Below are 17,725 nucleotides of genomic sequence, written 5' to 3'. Positions count from 1 at the left end.
GGTGCCCCAAATACAATACTTTTCTCTTAATTTGACCCCAGGGGGCATTCTGGGACCACCCAAAAGTTCCGGGTGGGGGCGGTGAGGGTGCCCAAGCCCTGTAACGGTGGCTGCTACATTGATATTCAGGTTGCTGTCAGCCAATCAGAGCATGAGTTCCCAAGGGACTCACAGGAGTGGTTTCCTCCGGGGGGAGAGAGGTGACCGAAGGGTAAAAAAGCCCTCTCTGCCAGTGTGAGGTGAGCACATTCAGGGTGTTAGGTGGTGTTGTAGGTGTTCTCTGCTTGCTTTTTTGCATATTTACTTTTAAAAGAAAAATATTATTTTTGTGTGATACCCCTCACACCCACCTTTTTTACTCCTAACCTCTTTCCTCCCCTGAACCATAAAAATCCCTACCACTACCCACCCTTTAACCGTAAAATACCCTTACCTCCCATTACCTTTATCCACCCCTAAACCCTATAATTATCCTAACTTCCCGTTACCTCAACCCAGCCTAAAACCCTCAACTACCTGTACCTCCCTATATCTCTACACACCCCTAAACCATAATATTACCCATACCTCCCTTTACCTCTACACAACCTTTAACCCTAAAATGACCCTTGCCTCCCATTACCTCCACCCAACCTTAAACGCTAAAGGCTATTCACTTTGCAGACCTGCTGAAGATATGGGTAGGGCCTGGGGAGAGATTTACACCATTTCCCCAGGATTTTTAAAGATCAGCCAGAGCTCACCGGGCACTGGGGGAACCATAACGCTTTCATGAGCGTCTCTCAAGGCGAACCCATTCCAGGGCACCCTGCCCTTCAACAAGGAGAATAAAACACTCCCTGGGGCTCCTGCTGGCTTCTCTGGGATCATTTATGTTGCCACACCTGGACGCTGCAAGGATGCCCATCTCTGCCACTCTGGGTTCTGAACTCGACTCCCTTTTGATTGGTGAAGGGGAATGGATACAATCACCCATCCCTTCCTAACGGTGCTCGCCCAACTCCTAGGACTGACTGAACCATATTCAATTGCTGTTCACATGGAACCCTTCTCCACTCGGCCTTCAACGTTCTTGCTTGAATATTTGCTACCACCACCAAGATATGCTCCTGTGTGGCTCCACCCACACCCTTGCTACGAGCATCTGTTCACACCACAGCCGCCCTCCTATTGGTTATGGCTTAGCCCCTGCGGCTCTCATTGCCCCACACTCTAGGGCAATCCATTTTCAGTTTATTTCTTGATTCAGTAGGTGAACTTTCACACACTCCTTATCGTAGTCTGACTTTCATGGCCACCATCCTGTCATCTTTATCAGCCAACACCTCTTCTGGGGTCTGATGCGTATCGGCTGCATTAACCCAGCGTTCAGTTCCTCCCACAGTGCCAATTCTGCTTACCAAAAGTGGCCCACTGGAAACTCGCATTTGATGACCAGCTCCACGCCCACGAGCTGGGCTTCTTACCCATGTGAAGTTTGAGAATGGATTGAGATTAGTTTGGCCCCATGACCTCTAATCATTAGCTTTACAAGATAAAACTTGAGTTTCTGAGCAGCAGCTATCTCGAGGGAAACTTCAAAAGGAACCAGCGACTAGGTCCTTCAATTAGCCTTTCACCCAAATGCATACCAGGACCACCTTCACCAGACTTTCCTCTAGCTTCCCACAGCCTAGCCATAGTTTACCACCTTTCGGGTCCTATCACACATACTCAAGCTCCACCTCCCCGATAGAGTTGACAAGATGGGCAGGTGGTGTACCGGCCACAAGGCTATAGTGGGATCCCATGTCAGCCAGCATGCCCCAGCCCTCACCTTGATTGCGCCACATGGTTTCAATCATCTCTCCAACTCATACACATGTTAGACTCCTTGGCCCATGTTTCAACATGCGTCAGGTGGGTAACTGATATTGTAGCAGAAAACTGGCACCCACAGTTGGCCTCCACATTCAGTGATGCAACACAGTAGGGGTGCACTGAGCACAGTCTTTTTCCTAGTTGACAGTCAAGCTTTGATCAGGGGGACTCGCCCCCTTCGTCACAGTAGCGCACCCCAAGGGGGGGCTGGTCTGGTTGCCTGAAGATGACACAAAGGCAATAAATTTCCTTCAGTCCCACAACCATGGCGAAGCTGCTTCCAGGGGGCTGTGACTCTCTCCGCTGGAGCAGAGAGCCACCTGCCATACCAAAGCCTTCCCAGTAGTCCCTGAGCCAGTCGCACACACTGCTGTGGAGGAAATGTGCCCTGTGGGGGGCAGAGTACACCCAGGTGGGGTTTGTGCAGAGAAGATCCACCCTCCAGGTCACTGACCTTCCTGTTGTGTTGAATCCTCTAGGCAGACTTCACGGACCCAACCTGTTTACCTCTGGATGGTTTCAAGCCCTCTTGACCTCTCTCTTCAAACTTCTTTTCAACTGTCTCTTAAGGTACATGCTGGCTATCAGTCCCATGCCTGTATTTAGCCTTAAAAGTAGTTTACCATCTGCTTTGGGCTGCATTCCCAAGCAATCTGACCCCAAGAAGGCAGCAGCGGCCTGTACAGCTAAGAGCGGTGGGGCCGGGTTGGGGAGGAATTCGACAGACGACCACGGGGAAAATGAAACAAATAATACATTTTCCCTCATCATCATCAGTCGAAATCGCCCCCACCCATTCCATCGCCCCACCGCTCTTACCTGCATGGGCCGCTGCTGCAAGACGGCCTGATCCCGGCATGCCAGGGGCTCTAACAGGCCTAACACTATCCATGGTGCGAGCTTCGATCAGAAAGACATGGGCCCCTGAGCGATGCCAGGGAGTCCATTTTCAGTCCCCCATACTACTCATACCCGCTGCCAGGAAGCGATTCAGCACTAGGCTCTTCACTCGCCATTAAGGAGGGAACCCTGGTTAGTTTCTTTTCCTGTGGCTACTGATATACTGAAATTTAGCGGGTCCCCATAAGTGATCTGGGGTCATAGAAGGATGCTTAAGCATGGGGGAGCTGGAGCAATTCCCTGGGCTGCAGAAGGTGCAGACCCTCTTTCACACAGGTGGGTCACTGCAGCACACTCTTTCCCAGATCAGAAACCATAGCTCACAGGGACCAGCATGGAAACCATCACCCTCGTACAAGGCTGGGGGTCTTCCCAGCCCCAGCAGTAGAAGTGCGCGCCCAAGGCAGTACACATGGGCAACCCTGGAACACCAGATATAGCCATGTGCAGTACGCAGCCAGGAAGCTCAGGTTTTTCAAGTCTAGGGTGGACAGGGTGCCCACCCTCTCCACCAAGATGGGGAAGAGCAAGCGTGCTGGCAGAATACCTCTGCGGTGGGACCGGGGTGCACTCGCGATGGACGTTCAGAGGTCTGACCTTGGGAGGATGAAGGGACTAGGCGCCCCTGCAACAGCCCTAGCTGTGCCTTGGGAGAGCCCCAGGCAATTGACGTTCAAGCGACCATCAGACAGGCGTAGCCATGGACGGAACTTAGGCTACAAGGGAGTCCAAAGTGTTGATGATCAATGTGTCATGAAATTCACAGTAATTCTCGCAGCTTGCTGTGTTCCTCCTCGACACGTGAGTCGAGTGATCTACTACCAAGAATCGCAGACAACTTTCATTTGAAGTACAGCCATCTGGTCATACCATGTCTTATGAATCAGTTTCTGCCCGCCCCTAGAGGGGGCAGGGGCTCCCGGGGTCAGTTTCTCAGGTCCCAGGCTGGGTCTTTGTCATGGGGCTGTCAGGAGACCTCACAGAGCTCTGCCTCAAGACCCGTTCTGGACTATTTCTCCCAGCCAAGACGAGAAACCCTGCTTGGGTCCGCAGGACCCTGCCCTGGGCACTTTGGGACACAACGGACCAAAGAAGGGAGCCAATGGCACAGGACTTACATCCTTGGGTCTTCCAGATCTCTGACTCAGGGCCAGGTCAGGGCTTCTTAACCCAGGTAGGCAGGTGAGATCTTTGCAGGCTGGAGGGATCCCAGTCTGTGCACTTTGGTCACAGCGGTCCTTGGAACTGAGTCCAGTGCTGGGGCCTTCCACACCCGTGCCTGCAGGAACTCAGACCCAGGTCTGGTCAGAGCTTCGCAACCCAAGAAGACAGGGGAATCCTTCCATAGCCTGCAGGGTCCTGTCCCTGGGCACATTGTGACACAACAGATCCGCCCATGGACCGTAGGTTTTGGGGTCCTCACCCTTCGCCCACCAGAGCACGACTCTTTTTTGTAATCTGTCAACACCAAGTGACATAGGGAGACATTCAAGAGAATGTTTCCTGCCTCCTGGAGTTCTGACTGGTCTTGAGGCTTCAATTGAGCCCTCATTGTTACTTTGAGGGCAGCTTGGAATTCTGAACACGGAGGCACTTGAAGACAGTGACGAGTTTTGTTTATTTATTGTAAGTACAAAATGTTACTAGAGACATTGGCATGGTGGCGTGGTATTGATCCCTAATTATGATTTCAGACAACCATATAATTTAGCCCTCTCAGCACCAGGTTTCTCAGTACCCACCTTTCTCTTTCCAGTAACTGTTGGTAGTTTAGATATCCCCTAAGGGGCTATCACTAGTGATGTGTATTCCTTTAATCCCTCCAAACCCCTGTAATTTCCGCTCTCCAATGGTTACAGATGGAATGATAGCTCGGTGGGTTGAGCCCTAGTGTGATTGCTCAGTGGTTTGAGCACCTGCTACTGAGATCCTTCTGAAAACTTTATCTCTAAAGTTTGAATCACGATGGGGAAAACAAGTACTTTCATCCTTCTGAAGTCAGTAGAATGAGCAATGCTGTTGGGTGATAAAAGTAATAAAAGAAGTGTAAGTCTTAATTGATGATTTGGATCGTGATGAATTATACATAAATGTCTCCTAAGCCTTTAAATGATGAATGATGGCCGCAGGCAGCTAATAGCCACTGTTGCTTGTTTATGAGACTCAAGAGGTGCTGCTTAATCCAATATTTACAACTACCATGTGATTAACAAGAGCAATATTATTTAATGTTGCAATTATAATTATTTGACCTCTTGCAAGTTTAGGGCCTCCTCAGTGCGGGCGCGTTACTTGGCCGGGGCCTGAACATTGGCTCTCCAGGCACAGAGTGGTAAGCTGCTCCTGGCAGCGCCCTCAGCAGGTAGGAGGCTGACACTGCTCTGGCAGGACCTGGAACCATGGCAGGTTTACTCAGTAAGGGTGTGCAAAATGTGCCTAATTATGTCAAATTTTGACAATATTTGCAAAATGCACGTAATCATCTGAAATGCGAATTTGTCAATTAGCGCTGCATTTTAGGCCAAAATACATGCTATTGTCTCTTTTTGACATGAGAATGAATGTCATGCTAAAATAAAGTGCAAACAACAAAGCACTGTGGACAACAACCTCTTGTGCTTTGTTACTCCCATGCTTTTACCGTAAGTTTTTACAGCAAATGGCATGTAATTCTGCAGTCGCCTAATGGCAGAATTTTGGGAATTTCACATAACAAGTGTAATACGAAATTCACTAAGTTTAATTTAAATTTCACGCCAGCCCTATTTACTACCTTTGAGCTGGGTGCCTGCTTCTGCACACCTAAGAATATCTTATACATGTCTTGTATGAGGTTTGTGGCCTAGGCAGCGTGGGAGCGGAGCGTTCCTTGGCTGACTCCAACTCTGGTGGTTGGATCTCCTCCAATCAGCTGGAGGCTGGCTGCTGTTGCCAGCACCCTGAGCAGGCAGCTGTCATGATTCTTGGCATGCATGGGCGCAGCAGCCGGTTCTCCCAGCTCTAGGCTTGGTGGTGCTTCCCTCATCATGGAGAAGTGCTTCATGAAAATGCCTCTTGTCATTGGTCCTGCGGTGGTTTCTGGGATCGGTCTCCTGGTGTGGTGTCTTGGATAGTTTCAGTAAGTATGTTAGGGAGGTCATTGGCAGCTGCTTGCTAGTGCTAGCTTATTCTTGAAAGATAACTCTAAGCTTGTTTTCCACCCTCCGCCCTCTCCTCTTGCAGGTGCTCATAATATACTGAGGTCATTTTAGGGTGATTGTGTTCGCAAAGAACCTGCGCACTGACGTCACTGAGAGACATTCCAATGGGGTTTTTGTGGGGTGGGCAGAATGCCATTCTCTCCCTGACTTTTCGGGTGGGGGGTAGGTTCCAGGGATGGTGGGCCCTGGGATTGGTCTGGGGTCGTGGGGCGAGGCTTCATTGGACATGTTGGGGTACACCCTGGCTGGCAGGGAATGACTTTAGTGAATTTTCGTGATTCCCCATTTTGGTTTAGCTTGGTGTGGTGCTTTGTTGGAGTAGGTGACGAGGTCCAGGTTAGTGGTTAGATCCTGTCTTTTTGTGTGGTAAGTTATCAAAAACTTTAGGAAGAGAGCATGCAACAATCACCGCAATTCCTTGCTAGAAATCAACACGAACACACATTATGACCTGCGTGACCACATTCACCCCCACTTCTAAGCAAGTGAAGAATATCGTGCTCAAACACTGGCACATTATAAATACAGGCGACCTGTATGTGGAAAACCCTAGGTTTGCATTCAAGGGAACACAGAATCTAAGAGATCTACTAGTCCATACCAGACCCCAAGTCAAACATTCCGCTGATCAGACCACACTATGGGATTTCCCATCTGTGAAAGGACACTACCCGTGTGGGAACTGTAATGCAAGCACACCAGCCACACTAAAGAACTCCAACTGGGTGTCCTCACATGGGTCCAACGCAAACATACGAACTGTAACACAAAGAATTGTGTGTACCTAATTAGGTGCCCTTGCAACCTCCTCTACGTGGGCATGACTACGAGACAGGTCAGAATCAGAATAAATGAGCACAGAGGCAATATCCGCTGCGGCTGCAGCACTACCAAAATGAGCCCTCACTTCAAAGAACACAGGTCAACTTCAATGGACCATTTTGGAAGCAAACACTATGTGGAACACCCCTACCTTGTTCCGCAAAGAACAATGATGGGTGTTTAGACTACGTTCCAATGCACATGGACTCAATGACGAAATCCTTTGGATTGAACTACAGACATGAACAAGGCATCACTCAAGCCTGAGTACACCCCAAATATCAGATCTTGGTTAAATCCATCATCATTCTTTAGCTCACTCTGCCACCTCAGTCCAGACCCCACTATATGCAAATCAGTGTTAACCCTGTGCCTCATGGGAACAGTCCAGCCCGAACTGCCAGGCCAGGTCTTCCCTTAACCAGAAACAAGCATCCTGGGACCGGTTTCTGGGTAACACCCTTCATCAGCCAGGTTAGCTTGAATCCAGTGGCAAAGTGAACAAGGGACCCATGTCTGGGCATACCCTGCCAACTTAGGGCGAACAAAGCAAACACAAGGAGATGATGGACGGAGTGCTGAAACTTTTCTGACACTCACACCCAGTCACAGATCTGGGTTGAATCCATCATCATTCTTTAGCTCACTTCGCCTCCTCAGTTCAGGGCCAGCTATATGCAAATCAGTACTTATAGAAGTACCTAGCCTTTTGCCTTGATCTATAACTGATTTTTGACATTATATGTTTGTCTGTCCTTACCATAAATTCAATACCACGCCATGGTTTTAAACACGACTATTTCACAAATATTTGTTTGTTCGTCCTTTGAGCTATACTATATTTCTATAGTCCACGACTGGATTCACTTACTGTACAAAAACAGTGGTTGATAGATACCACGAGCACATGGTTGACCAATGGGGGAGCTAGGCCCCTTTTTAATGTTTCACATATTTACTCTCTTTATGTTTGTCTGCTTTTGTTGTTCCAGATTATTCTCCTTAGTAGTGGCACTACGTCTATTAGAGAGGCCACTATAGTACAATCACTACAAGAAAAAGTGGGAAACCCAATAAACCCTTGGAGGCTAGGGTAGTATATATATTAACAAGTAACTGTGCCTACAAGGGATTTCTTTTAGTACACTCAGTTCAGCATACAGTATGCAAAACAATGATCGCAAGCTCCGTCTGGTAGCACACATTCGATTATTCAAAAATTGAATTTTCTCATTTCCAGCAGAATAAATATGCTCCAAATACTCTTCAAACGGGTGTAGATGTTTCAAAATGCAAACTTTGTAATGAAAAAAGATTTTTCAAAGGGTGCAAAAAAACTATCACAGATATAAATATAAAACAACACACAGTGACTGAGGTTTACAAATGATTTGTTGTTATAAACACCTCATAGTCACTAATGTGAGCATCTATTCCAAACAATATGTGTAGAGGGAAAATGTAACTGATCAATACAGAAAGTAAATCACAAAGGAATTAGATGTAGTTGTCAACGTTTCGGTCTATATGGTGTATGCATCCATCTTCAGGATGATGTATTTGAATGTTGAATGACCCTTAAAAATATTACATGAGTAATTTCAAATCGTCGTTAAATCCTTTTTTAAGAACGTTATGCTGTCTGCCATCGGACAAGGGCTACTGAAAGGCTACCGCTGTTTAAAGTATGTCCATGCAAATTATATTTAGATCAGACCTTCGTAGAAGAATCCTTGCAGTAATTAAATTCCAGTATATGAATAAAAGATGTATAAACTGATTTAAAATACTGAATATCTTTCAAGGAGTGTGAAACAATATTACTGTAAAAGTAAAGGAAACTGGGAAGCATTTGAAGTGTTCTGTGAGGAAGGGTTGTGAATCACTTACCACTTACATGTGAGTTCAGTGTGTCCACTGTGGTTGAATAAGTCAACAAGCCATCTATGAGGTTTGGGCAACAGTGGCCTGGTGTGCTTGTTTTATCTGCACTGGTGGTTGGGGGGCGACTTGTAGTGTCACAAGTGGTTTATGTCAATCCGTCAGAGTGTTGTTCTCACAGATGTGACTTGCCGGGGGTGTCTCCTGTGACTCTATGGATAGTATTGCAGTGCACACAGATCAAAACATCTCATGACATGCATTATGGTTTTCAGGTGGGTGATTTACGAAATGACCAGACGGAGAGAGAACCGATTGGTTAACCGGCATCGCTAGATATTACAGGCCAGTGGAAAGCATAGTTTTTGTGCAGGAAGGGGTCCCTTTTTCTAAAAAACTATGATTTAAGAAATGTTCGTCTTTGTATGTGAACTGTAGGAGGCAGCACTCATGCAAAGAGGAAATAATACCTCATTGAAGGGCAGGACTTTGTAGATAAGGATGTCCATGCACCACCCATGAACCACCCCCTTAATGCATAGTAATGCAGGGCAGCGCATTGCACTGTGTTGTGTTAATTTGAGTCAACATCCAACACAATCACGATTTAATTTGGATTGTAAATCCCACCAGTAGACTTTTACGTTGGGTCTGTGGTAAAAAAGTAATGCAGACCTGACGCAAAGTCTTTGTAAATCTGTGCTCACTAGTCATAGTGACTGAAGAGTCAATGAGTGGCGCTGTTTGCACTATCCTTCTTTTCATGTCTTTGCTTTTCCTTTCTCGGTGTCGCTGGTGAAAATGTTTAGCTCTTCCTGCAGGTCCTCATTGCGTGTATAATCCATTCATTTCTCCATTGTACAAGTGTGAAAGGTGGAGGTTAGTCATGGTGGTGTCTGCGCCTCAATGATGTCTGCAGGAGCTTGAGTCGAGGACTTACTTGGAAATGATTGTTTCACTACAAGTGTCAGGGGTGCGACCAGACTCAAACTTTGAGGGGCGGAAGGGGAGTGCAGGCCGAGATTCTGAACGGTGAGGGCAGGGCCAATTTCAGAGCCCGCGTCACAATTACTTGTTGCTTCTGCCTCCACTCCACAATGTGTAACTGGTGCAAGGTCAGGAGGTCACGGAACATGATTTCTTGTGGAAATGCTCAGCACTAGTGTCACCCAATAGCCTATGTTTTTCCATCTCTTGCTTTCTTCTGCCCTTTTCTCTTCCCCATTATTTCTCATTTTTCTCCCCTCCTTGCCTGTTAACAGATACATAAGGAGGACTACCAATAAAGCACTGTTACTCTGCTCCAGCTCTCTCATGCTGCTGCACCACTCTTCTCCCTCCCCATTTTTTTGAGTGCTTTCTCCTGCTTTGCCTCGTTTTTTTACTGCTTTCTCCTTCATTTTCCCCGTTTTTAAGTGGTTTTCTCCTGCTTTTACCTTATTTTTTACTGCTTTCTCCTTCCTTCCCCCCATTTTTGAGTGCTTTCTACCACTTTTTCACTGCTTTCTCCTTCATCACCACTGTTTTTCTGGGTGCTTTCTCCTGCTTTTGTGACTTTTTTTTTACTGCTTTCTTCTTCCTTTCCCCTGGTTTTCTGAGTGCTTTCTCCTGCTTTTGCCTATTTCCTTTTCACTGCTTTCTCCTTCCTTAGCCCCCGTTTTTGAGTGCTTTCGTCAGCTTTTGCCTTGTTTTTTTTAATGCTTTCGCCTTCCTCATCCCCGTTTTTCCGGGTGCTTTCTCCTGCTTTTGCCTTATTTTTTTACTGCTTTCTTTTTCCTTTCCCCCGTTTTTGAGTGTTTTCTCCAGTTTTTTGCCTCATTTGTTTACTGCTTTCGCCTTCCTCATCCCCGTTTTTCCGGGTGCTTTCTCCTGCTTTTGCCTTATTTTTTTACCGCTGTCTTCTTCCTTTCCCCCGTTTTTGAGTGTTTTCTCCAGTTTTTTGCCTCATTTTTTTACTGCTTTGTTCTTCCTTCCCCCGTTTTTGAGTGTTTTCTCCAGCTTTTTGCCTCATTTTTTTACTGCTTTCTCCTTCCTCACCCCTGTTTTTCTGGGTGCTTTCTCCTGCTTTTGCCTTGTTTTTTACTGCTTTTTTCTTCCTCTTCCCCGTTCTATTGAGTGCTTGCTCCTACTTTTATCTTGTTTTTTTACTCCTTTCTCTGCGAAGCAGCTGGGAACTCCAGTGCCTTGAGCTTGAGACCCTCATGGGAGATTTGCAGTGCTTTATAAATCCTGATTGATTGATCTTTTAAGATATTAGTGTCTGAAGGACGACCAAACACCCCCAGGGTTCTTTCCCCTTCCCTTTATTGTGTCTCCTCCTATCCTCCTTCCTGTTGTCTCTTTTCTATTTCTCCTGCCCCTTCACCTGGCACTCTGCTCTTGTTGGTGAGAAGCATTCCTCACAAGGGTGTGGTTTTGCTTTTAGAGAATATTCTCAGATGAATTCACCCCGGGTAACAGGATTAAACCCCTTATGGCTCTCTGGTGGCATCCTGGAAGATAGGTGTAAACCGGAAGGAAACCACTGTGGGGCAAATTAGTTTGGGCTGCTTGAGAGTACCTAGAAAGCATTTAGGAAAACAGGTTTGAGAGATACAGGGGTAAATGGCTACACTTGCAACGGCACAGGATGGGTGATTCCAGGTCCATGGTGTAGGAAGTTTTAGATTTAATTGGGGTGTGACATAATTTGTTTGTGTGTGATTATGCAAAATTTCACCAAAAACATGCTACATTTTGCGCATTTTGTTCTATATTTGAGCGCAAAATATGTCCTTGTGTCTATTTTTGACAAAAGGAAGCATTTAGCCCTAAAAAAAAGTGTGAAAAAGAAAAAAGCACGACAAACAATTGTTACTCATTGGGTGTATTCTGTTTGAAACAATTTTCTTCTGTGAATGGTGCGTTCTTGAGAAAGTTTTACCACCAAGTATGCGAAGGGGGGTAATGGCATAATTTTAGGAATTTCACATAAGAAGTGCACAATGGAATTCCTGAAATTTAGTTAATTACACAGGCTTAATTAAAATTCTGCTCAGGTTTAGATTAAATTCTGTGAAGGAAGGTGGATAGATAAAGAGGAAGAGATGAGAGGATGCATTAAGGGCAGGGTGCAGAGTTTGGGGGAACAAGGCAGGGCTATTATTGCCTTGGGCCTTTCATTGCCCAAAGTGGAAAGAAACCATTGACCGATCTGCCCCTCACCTTGAAGTAATGGTGGTTGTGTGCCCTGGGTGGAGAGTTTAGGAAGAAGTAGGGTGGGGGATAGAAACAAGGCCTCCCACCTTACCCTCGGATCAACCAAGACCCAGTCGCCCCACTCCAGCACTTTGGGGCAGATTTACAAGCCCCTTGCGCCACTTTTGCGTCACTTTTAACATGGGAAAAGTGACGCAAAAATGGTGCAAGGGGCTTGTAAATCTGCCCCTTTGTCTTTAATTGGCACAGTCCATGGCATTAACAGCTCACACAGACATGCAAAAACACAACCACACCAACAGACACACAGATGCACACACACACACTCACCCCGCAATCCAAAACTGGATGTCACTAGTTGGGGAGACAAATTGCGTTTTCCCGGCCCAGTTGGTTCACCCCCTTTATAAGCAGCACACTAATTACGTGTTTGGTGGTCCTCCTGTGGAGTGCCATGCCAGTGCTCTGTGGGAGGACCACCAAACCGTGGTCAGACTGCCCACCGGATTCCAACTTGAATCCAGGTCAGGTAGATGGTACTGCGGCGGTCCCATTGCGGTGCCTATCTAACGCTGAAAAGAGAGCCTTAGAAAAGATTACAGGTGTTCTTCTATTTATTGCCCCTGGTAAAATCTGAACACACACTTTTGGGATTTCACTGAGTGAGATAACTTTCACATATTCCACGTTTTCCCCTAAAAATGAGAAATGACAGGCAGATGTTGGTGCTTTCCTTACCAAAATCTGCATGTTTCTAAAACTACCTGAAATATACCCCCCACTCCCTCAATATGTTGGCAGGTTTTACCTGTTACCCAGTTTTACCTGCTGAAATGTTCCTGGGGAAATATTTTGATTTTCACTACACTCTGCGTGATTTCCCCTTGCAGAAAAACTTTACTAGTATTTGTGATATGTGATGTAGCAGGAGTTACCACACCTATTGAAATTTATAAAGTACACATATTCAGCCTCAAAGAAAGTAAATCAAACCGTTATTAACATTTATGTTCTAATTTCACATTTTTTTTGTTTTTCTTAGTAATGTAAAATGTATTTAATATTGTTTGTGTCTTATTTCTGAACCTCTCTCTCTTCAATACAATCTGACACTCTGTCTTTTCTTGTAGGGAGCGTTCCAGGGTAGCCCGTTTATGTATCACTGGGAAGGTTGTAATAATAGTGGCTTTAGCATCTGGTGGAATAACCCAAAGTTAATGTCCTTGTTCATTATTGTTTCATGGTGTCCTCCTTGTCCCAGTTCTATTGATGTGGGGTGTTGCCCGCATGTCTACAGCTGTGACACGCTAAAAGATGGCACCCTCACCTTCTTTTCTTTTTTGGGGGGGTTTCCTGCCCATTCCTTCTGTCCTCCTGTACGGACGGCTGATGAAAGTAAAAGCACACTGTATTGTATTTGAGGGATTTTTTTTAAAAACAGCCATATTTCCTTACCGCTTTGTTTAGCAAGCAGTCATTTTTAGGTCGATCGTAGGCAGCGTGCATACACTGCCTGCAAGACCTGCTGTAATCCTAAAAACAACTTTGATCCCGCCTGCTGCTTACCAATCCAGTGTCGCTCTTCTTTCCTGCCTCCTAACTCGTTCATGCAGCCGATATATTACTTCCGTTAAAGGCTGAGGAGCACTGGCCAAGTACATTTTCCTTACACCTTCCTTCTTCAGCAGTTGTGTGGGAAAGCTCTTTTTAAAAATGTGTTACTTCCTACCCATCACTTCTTGTTTTCATTAGCCCATCCCGCTTTTCATTTACTTTGTCTATCATTGGCTGCTCAATGAGCCCATCCTGCTTTTCGTTAGTTTTTTTAGACAACACAATGGAATTAAAGGTATAGGGCCCATCTTGAAGGGAGATAATTCTCCGCTATTATGCTTGAAACTATCATGAAGAGGTGTGGTTAACAAGTTTTTGTACCTCCGTAACGAGGAGGAGGTTGCTACCGCCTAAACTTACCGGTAGGCAGTATGGCTGTGTTAGAGAGTATCCGACTATTAGCGACTATGTGAGCCAGCATTAAAAGAACAACTGTTAAACCGGATAAGTGTTTTCTTTAAGTATTTACTAAATAGACACATTACTATGGCATGACTTTGATTCATTTTATAGGTTATATATCATTTGAGGGCAAGAAAATACTGGCTATGATTTTAATATCAGCATATAAATACGTGACAAATTAGTTCTAATTACGTATGGGGTAGGTGAGTGCCACCGCTTTAATTTACTAGAAGGTAGTGGAGTAAAGTTACTGAGCAGTCCCACTATGTTTTAGTATGTGAGCCAATATTAAATGTATACCTGTTGAGATTGCTATAATCCAGTTAGGTATAACTTTCAGATTTTTTAATAGAGGTATATCTATAACAATAGCTGGTCCTATTCACAGAACTAACTTACGACAAAATCCTAAAATTACTACCATTTTGGTATTCACAGAAGGCACTTACTCATTTTGGTATTCACAGAAGGCACTTACTCATTTCGGTGTTCACAGAAGTAAGGAGTCCTAACTTTAGGACTCCTAAATGCCTTCTGTGAATACCGAAAGTCTTCAAATTACGATTTTTCTCAATTTAGTAGTAGTAAAGTTAGGACTCCTAATTTTAGGACTCCTAAATACCTTCTGTGAATACCGAAAGTCTTAAAACTAGGATTTTTCTCAGTTTAGTAGTAGTAAAGTTAGGAGTCCAGCAGGCTCCTCCTAGTGCTTTGCCCATTTCCTTTTCACTTTTCTTTAGGATTTGGAGCTGACGGATCACTCTTTGTGTCTGTTGCATTCACCATTGGATTTAAGGCCTTTTTAGATTTCACAAGTAAGTTAAAAAACTGTTGTAAACATGTTTTGTTTGCTTGATAGAGTGCATGCACCAGGATTTAAGGACTTCTCGCACAAAAAAACAACGTGAATGGTCCATTTGAGGAGGTTTTTTACTTCAAATTGTAATTTCAGGAAGATTTAGATGCTTCTCAAGGAGAGAATCTTCCCCAGGTTGCACCGCGGTAGATCGTCCACGTTATCTCGTACATCACTAAATATCCACCAGAAGTCATTGGTGTTGCCTAAAGCACTGGTAGCGACAGCAAAATATCGCTGGAGTTTACGGGCGGCTAGTACATCTTGTGGCACTCCCAAAAGCTCGGAAATCTTGTGGGCGCTTGCTAGCGCCCAGCATGTCACTCCTGCATGTCACTCCTGCACGTCCGAAATGACATTTCAAGCATGCCAACAAAAAACCTCCGCTCCATTGCAGAGTTTATCAGCAACTCTGCATTCTCTGTGGAACGTGGACTTGTAGCATTCCACAAACTCCGCCTAGGCCTAGTAAACTTGACCCGGATGTAATGAAGTGCTTTACATAAGCACCACTTGCATTCATTTTTAGGAGATGGGGAGATTAAGTGATTTGTTTAGAATCACAAGATGCTGAGCCAGCACCGGGACTCAAACCAGTTTCCCCGAGTTCCAAATTCGACAGCGGTGGCCATTACACCATAGCCTCCCCATCCTTGTCACTTCTTTCCCAGGACCTGGGAGAGGCTTAGTTCCCTACGAAACTGTTAAAAAATGCAGATATGCTGCCATGTTTTTGGTTCATGAAGATATTACGGATTTCCATGGCTTATGTGTCACATCAATAGCTGACCATGGTTTACGTTTGTTTTTAGCTACTGGCTGGGCTGGGCCGGGACATATCGGGCCCGATTCACAGAACTAACTTAAGACAAAATCCTAAACTTACTACCATTTTGGTATTCACAGAAGGCACTTACTCATTTTGGTATTCACAGAAGGCACTTACTCATTTCGGTATTCACAGAAGTTAGGACTCCTAACTTTAGAACTCCTAAATGCCTTCTGTGAATACCGAAAGTCTTAATATTAGGATTTTTCTCAATTTAGTAGTAGTAAAGTTAGGACTCCTAACTTTAGGACTCCTAAATGCCTTCTGTGAATACCGAAAGCCTTAAAATTGGGATTTTTCTCAGTTTAGTAGTAGTATAGTTAGGACTCCTAACTTTAGGACTCCTAAATGCCTTCTGTGAATACCGAAACTCTTAATATTAGGATTTTTCTCAATTTAGTAGTAGTAAAGTTAGGACTCCTAACTTTAGGACTCCTAAATGCCTTCTGTGAATACCGAAAGCCTTAAAATTGGGATTTTTCTCAGTTTAGTAGTAGTATAGTGAGGACTCCTAACTTTAGGACTCCTAAATGCCTTCTGTGAATACCGAAAGTCTTAAAATTAGGATTTTTCTCAATTTAGTAGTAGTAAAGTTAGGACTCCTAACTTTAGGACTCCTAAATGCCGTCTGTGAATATCGAAAGCCTTAAAATTAGGATTTTTCTCAGTTTAGTAGTAGTAAAGTTAGGAGTCCTAACTTTAGGACTCCTAAACTGAAAAAAATCCAAATTTTAAGACTTTCAGTATTCACAGAAGGCATTTAGGAGTCCTAAAGTTAGGAGTCCTAACTTCTGTGAACACCGAAGTGAGTAAGTGTCTTCTGTGAATACCAAAATGAGTAAGTGCCTTCTGTGATTACGAAAATGGTAGTAAGTTTAGGATTTTGTCTTAAGTTAGTTCTGTGAATCGGGCCCATAGGGTTGAACACGCCCATCTATTTTGTCTTAGCTAGTGAGGTCAAGATATAGCGTCCATCCTTCCTGTGAAGAGCTTTCTGGTGTTACAGTTGCAGCTGAGCATATTGGATCACTCCTGTCCCACAGCCAAACCTTAGTTGGAATATGCTTATATTTTGAATAAGTGTTTAAGCTCAACTCTAATCCATACTTTGTAATAATTGTTTGTAAATCCCTCCCAATGTGCTACAATATTATTGCAACTAAGAGATGTGTAGCAGGTGCTTCCGCGACCAGTGTTTGTGAAATATGGTTGACTATTCCTGATCAAAAATGGTGCCCAAAGCCAATACTGTACTTCCTCTAAAGCAGAGTGTTGGACAAGCATTTAGGTACTTGATGCCATCTACACAGGGTGAAAGGCACATGGTGCAGTGCGTGGCCCTACTTCCCAGGCCGCTTTCAGCCCTGGGAACCCCAACCCCCGGGTCCTTACATCTTATTTGGGAGAGGGGGGCATGCGTTCCCATCCCATAGCTACAGTATCCTTTAGATAAACCCTAGATGGATGGGCATGTGATGTGGTGTAATGGCTAGCACTGATGACTTTAGAACTGAGAACTAGGTTTGAGTATTAGCGTTGGCACAACATCCTGTGATTCTGGGCAAAATATGAAATCTTGCCGTGCTAAAAACTAAAAATAAATCTAACCTGGTTTAATGTCATCTGGTGCTCATGTAGAGAACTCTAATGCCCTTAGGCTAAGTTCCTGCTAGATAAAACTTCAAAAAAAGCCTAACCGCAGCAAACATATACAATGTTAGTTTCATCCTGCCACCCACCTTCCACCTTTCAGATTAGCTCCTCTCGCCAAATATGTTGAGTTGCTCAGGGGTCCATGATAGCCCCTCTATTATTCAGCATCTACCTAACCCCCTTACCAAACCTGATTAAACCTGTTACAACTATACAGACAACACACAAATCAATCTAAAGATGGATGTCCAGAAAGGCCTCTCATCTCAAAATATTTCTATTTTTATTTTATTTTTCAAAGTTATTGTGGTGGGGTGGCCTGCTGTTTCAGTAGGTGCCTAGTTATTTTTTGCATGTAATTTTTCTTATTTTGTAAAGGAAAACTGTAGCACAGTTTAGTACATTTTCTCCATGTTTTTAAATAAATTTGCAATATTCTTTTAATTCACTATGTGGCTTAGTCTGCTAATGTGCCTTCCATCCAGTAGGCTCAGTACTAGTCATGGT

General features: G+C 44.6%; 2 pseudogenes; both read right to left on the bottom strand.

The window, feature by feature from the left end:
• Positions 1–631: 631 nt before the first annotated feature.
• Positions 632–2,961, bottom strand: LOC146835414 (28S ribosomal RNA; annotated as a pseudogene).
• Positions 2,962–3,438: 477 nt separating this feature from the next.
• Positions 3,439–3,590, bottom strand: LOC146835413 (5.8S ribosomal RNA; annotated as a pseudogene).
• Positions 3,591–17,725: the final 14,135 nt, after the last annotated feature.

The sequence above is a fragment of the Triturus cristatus genome, chromosome 4_2 (genome assembly GCF_964204655.1).
Source record: "Triturus cristatus chromosome 4_2, aTriCri1.1, whole genome shotgun sequence".
Classification (NCBI taxonomy): domain Eukaryota; kingdom Metazoa; phylum Chordata; class Amphibia; order Caudata; family Salamandridae; genus Triturus; species Triturus cristatus.
Note: the sequence above shows the minus strand (reverse complement) of the source record. Positions and strands in the feature narration are given on the sequence as shown.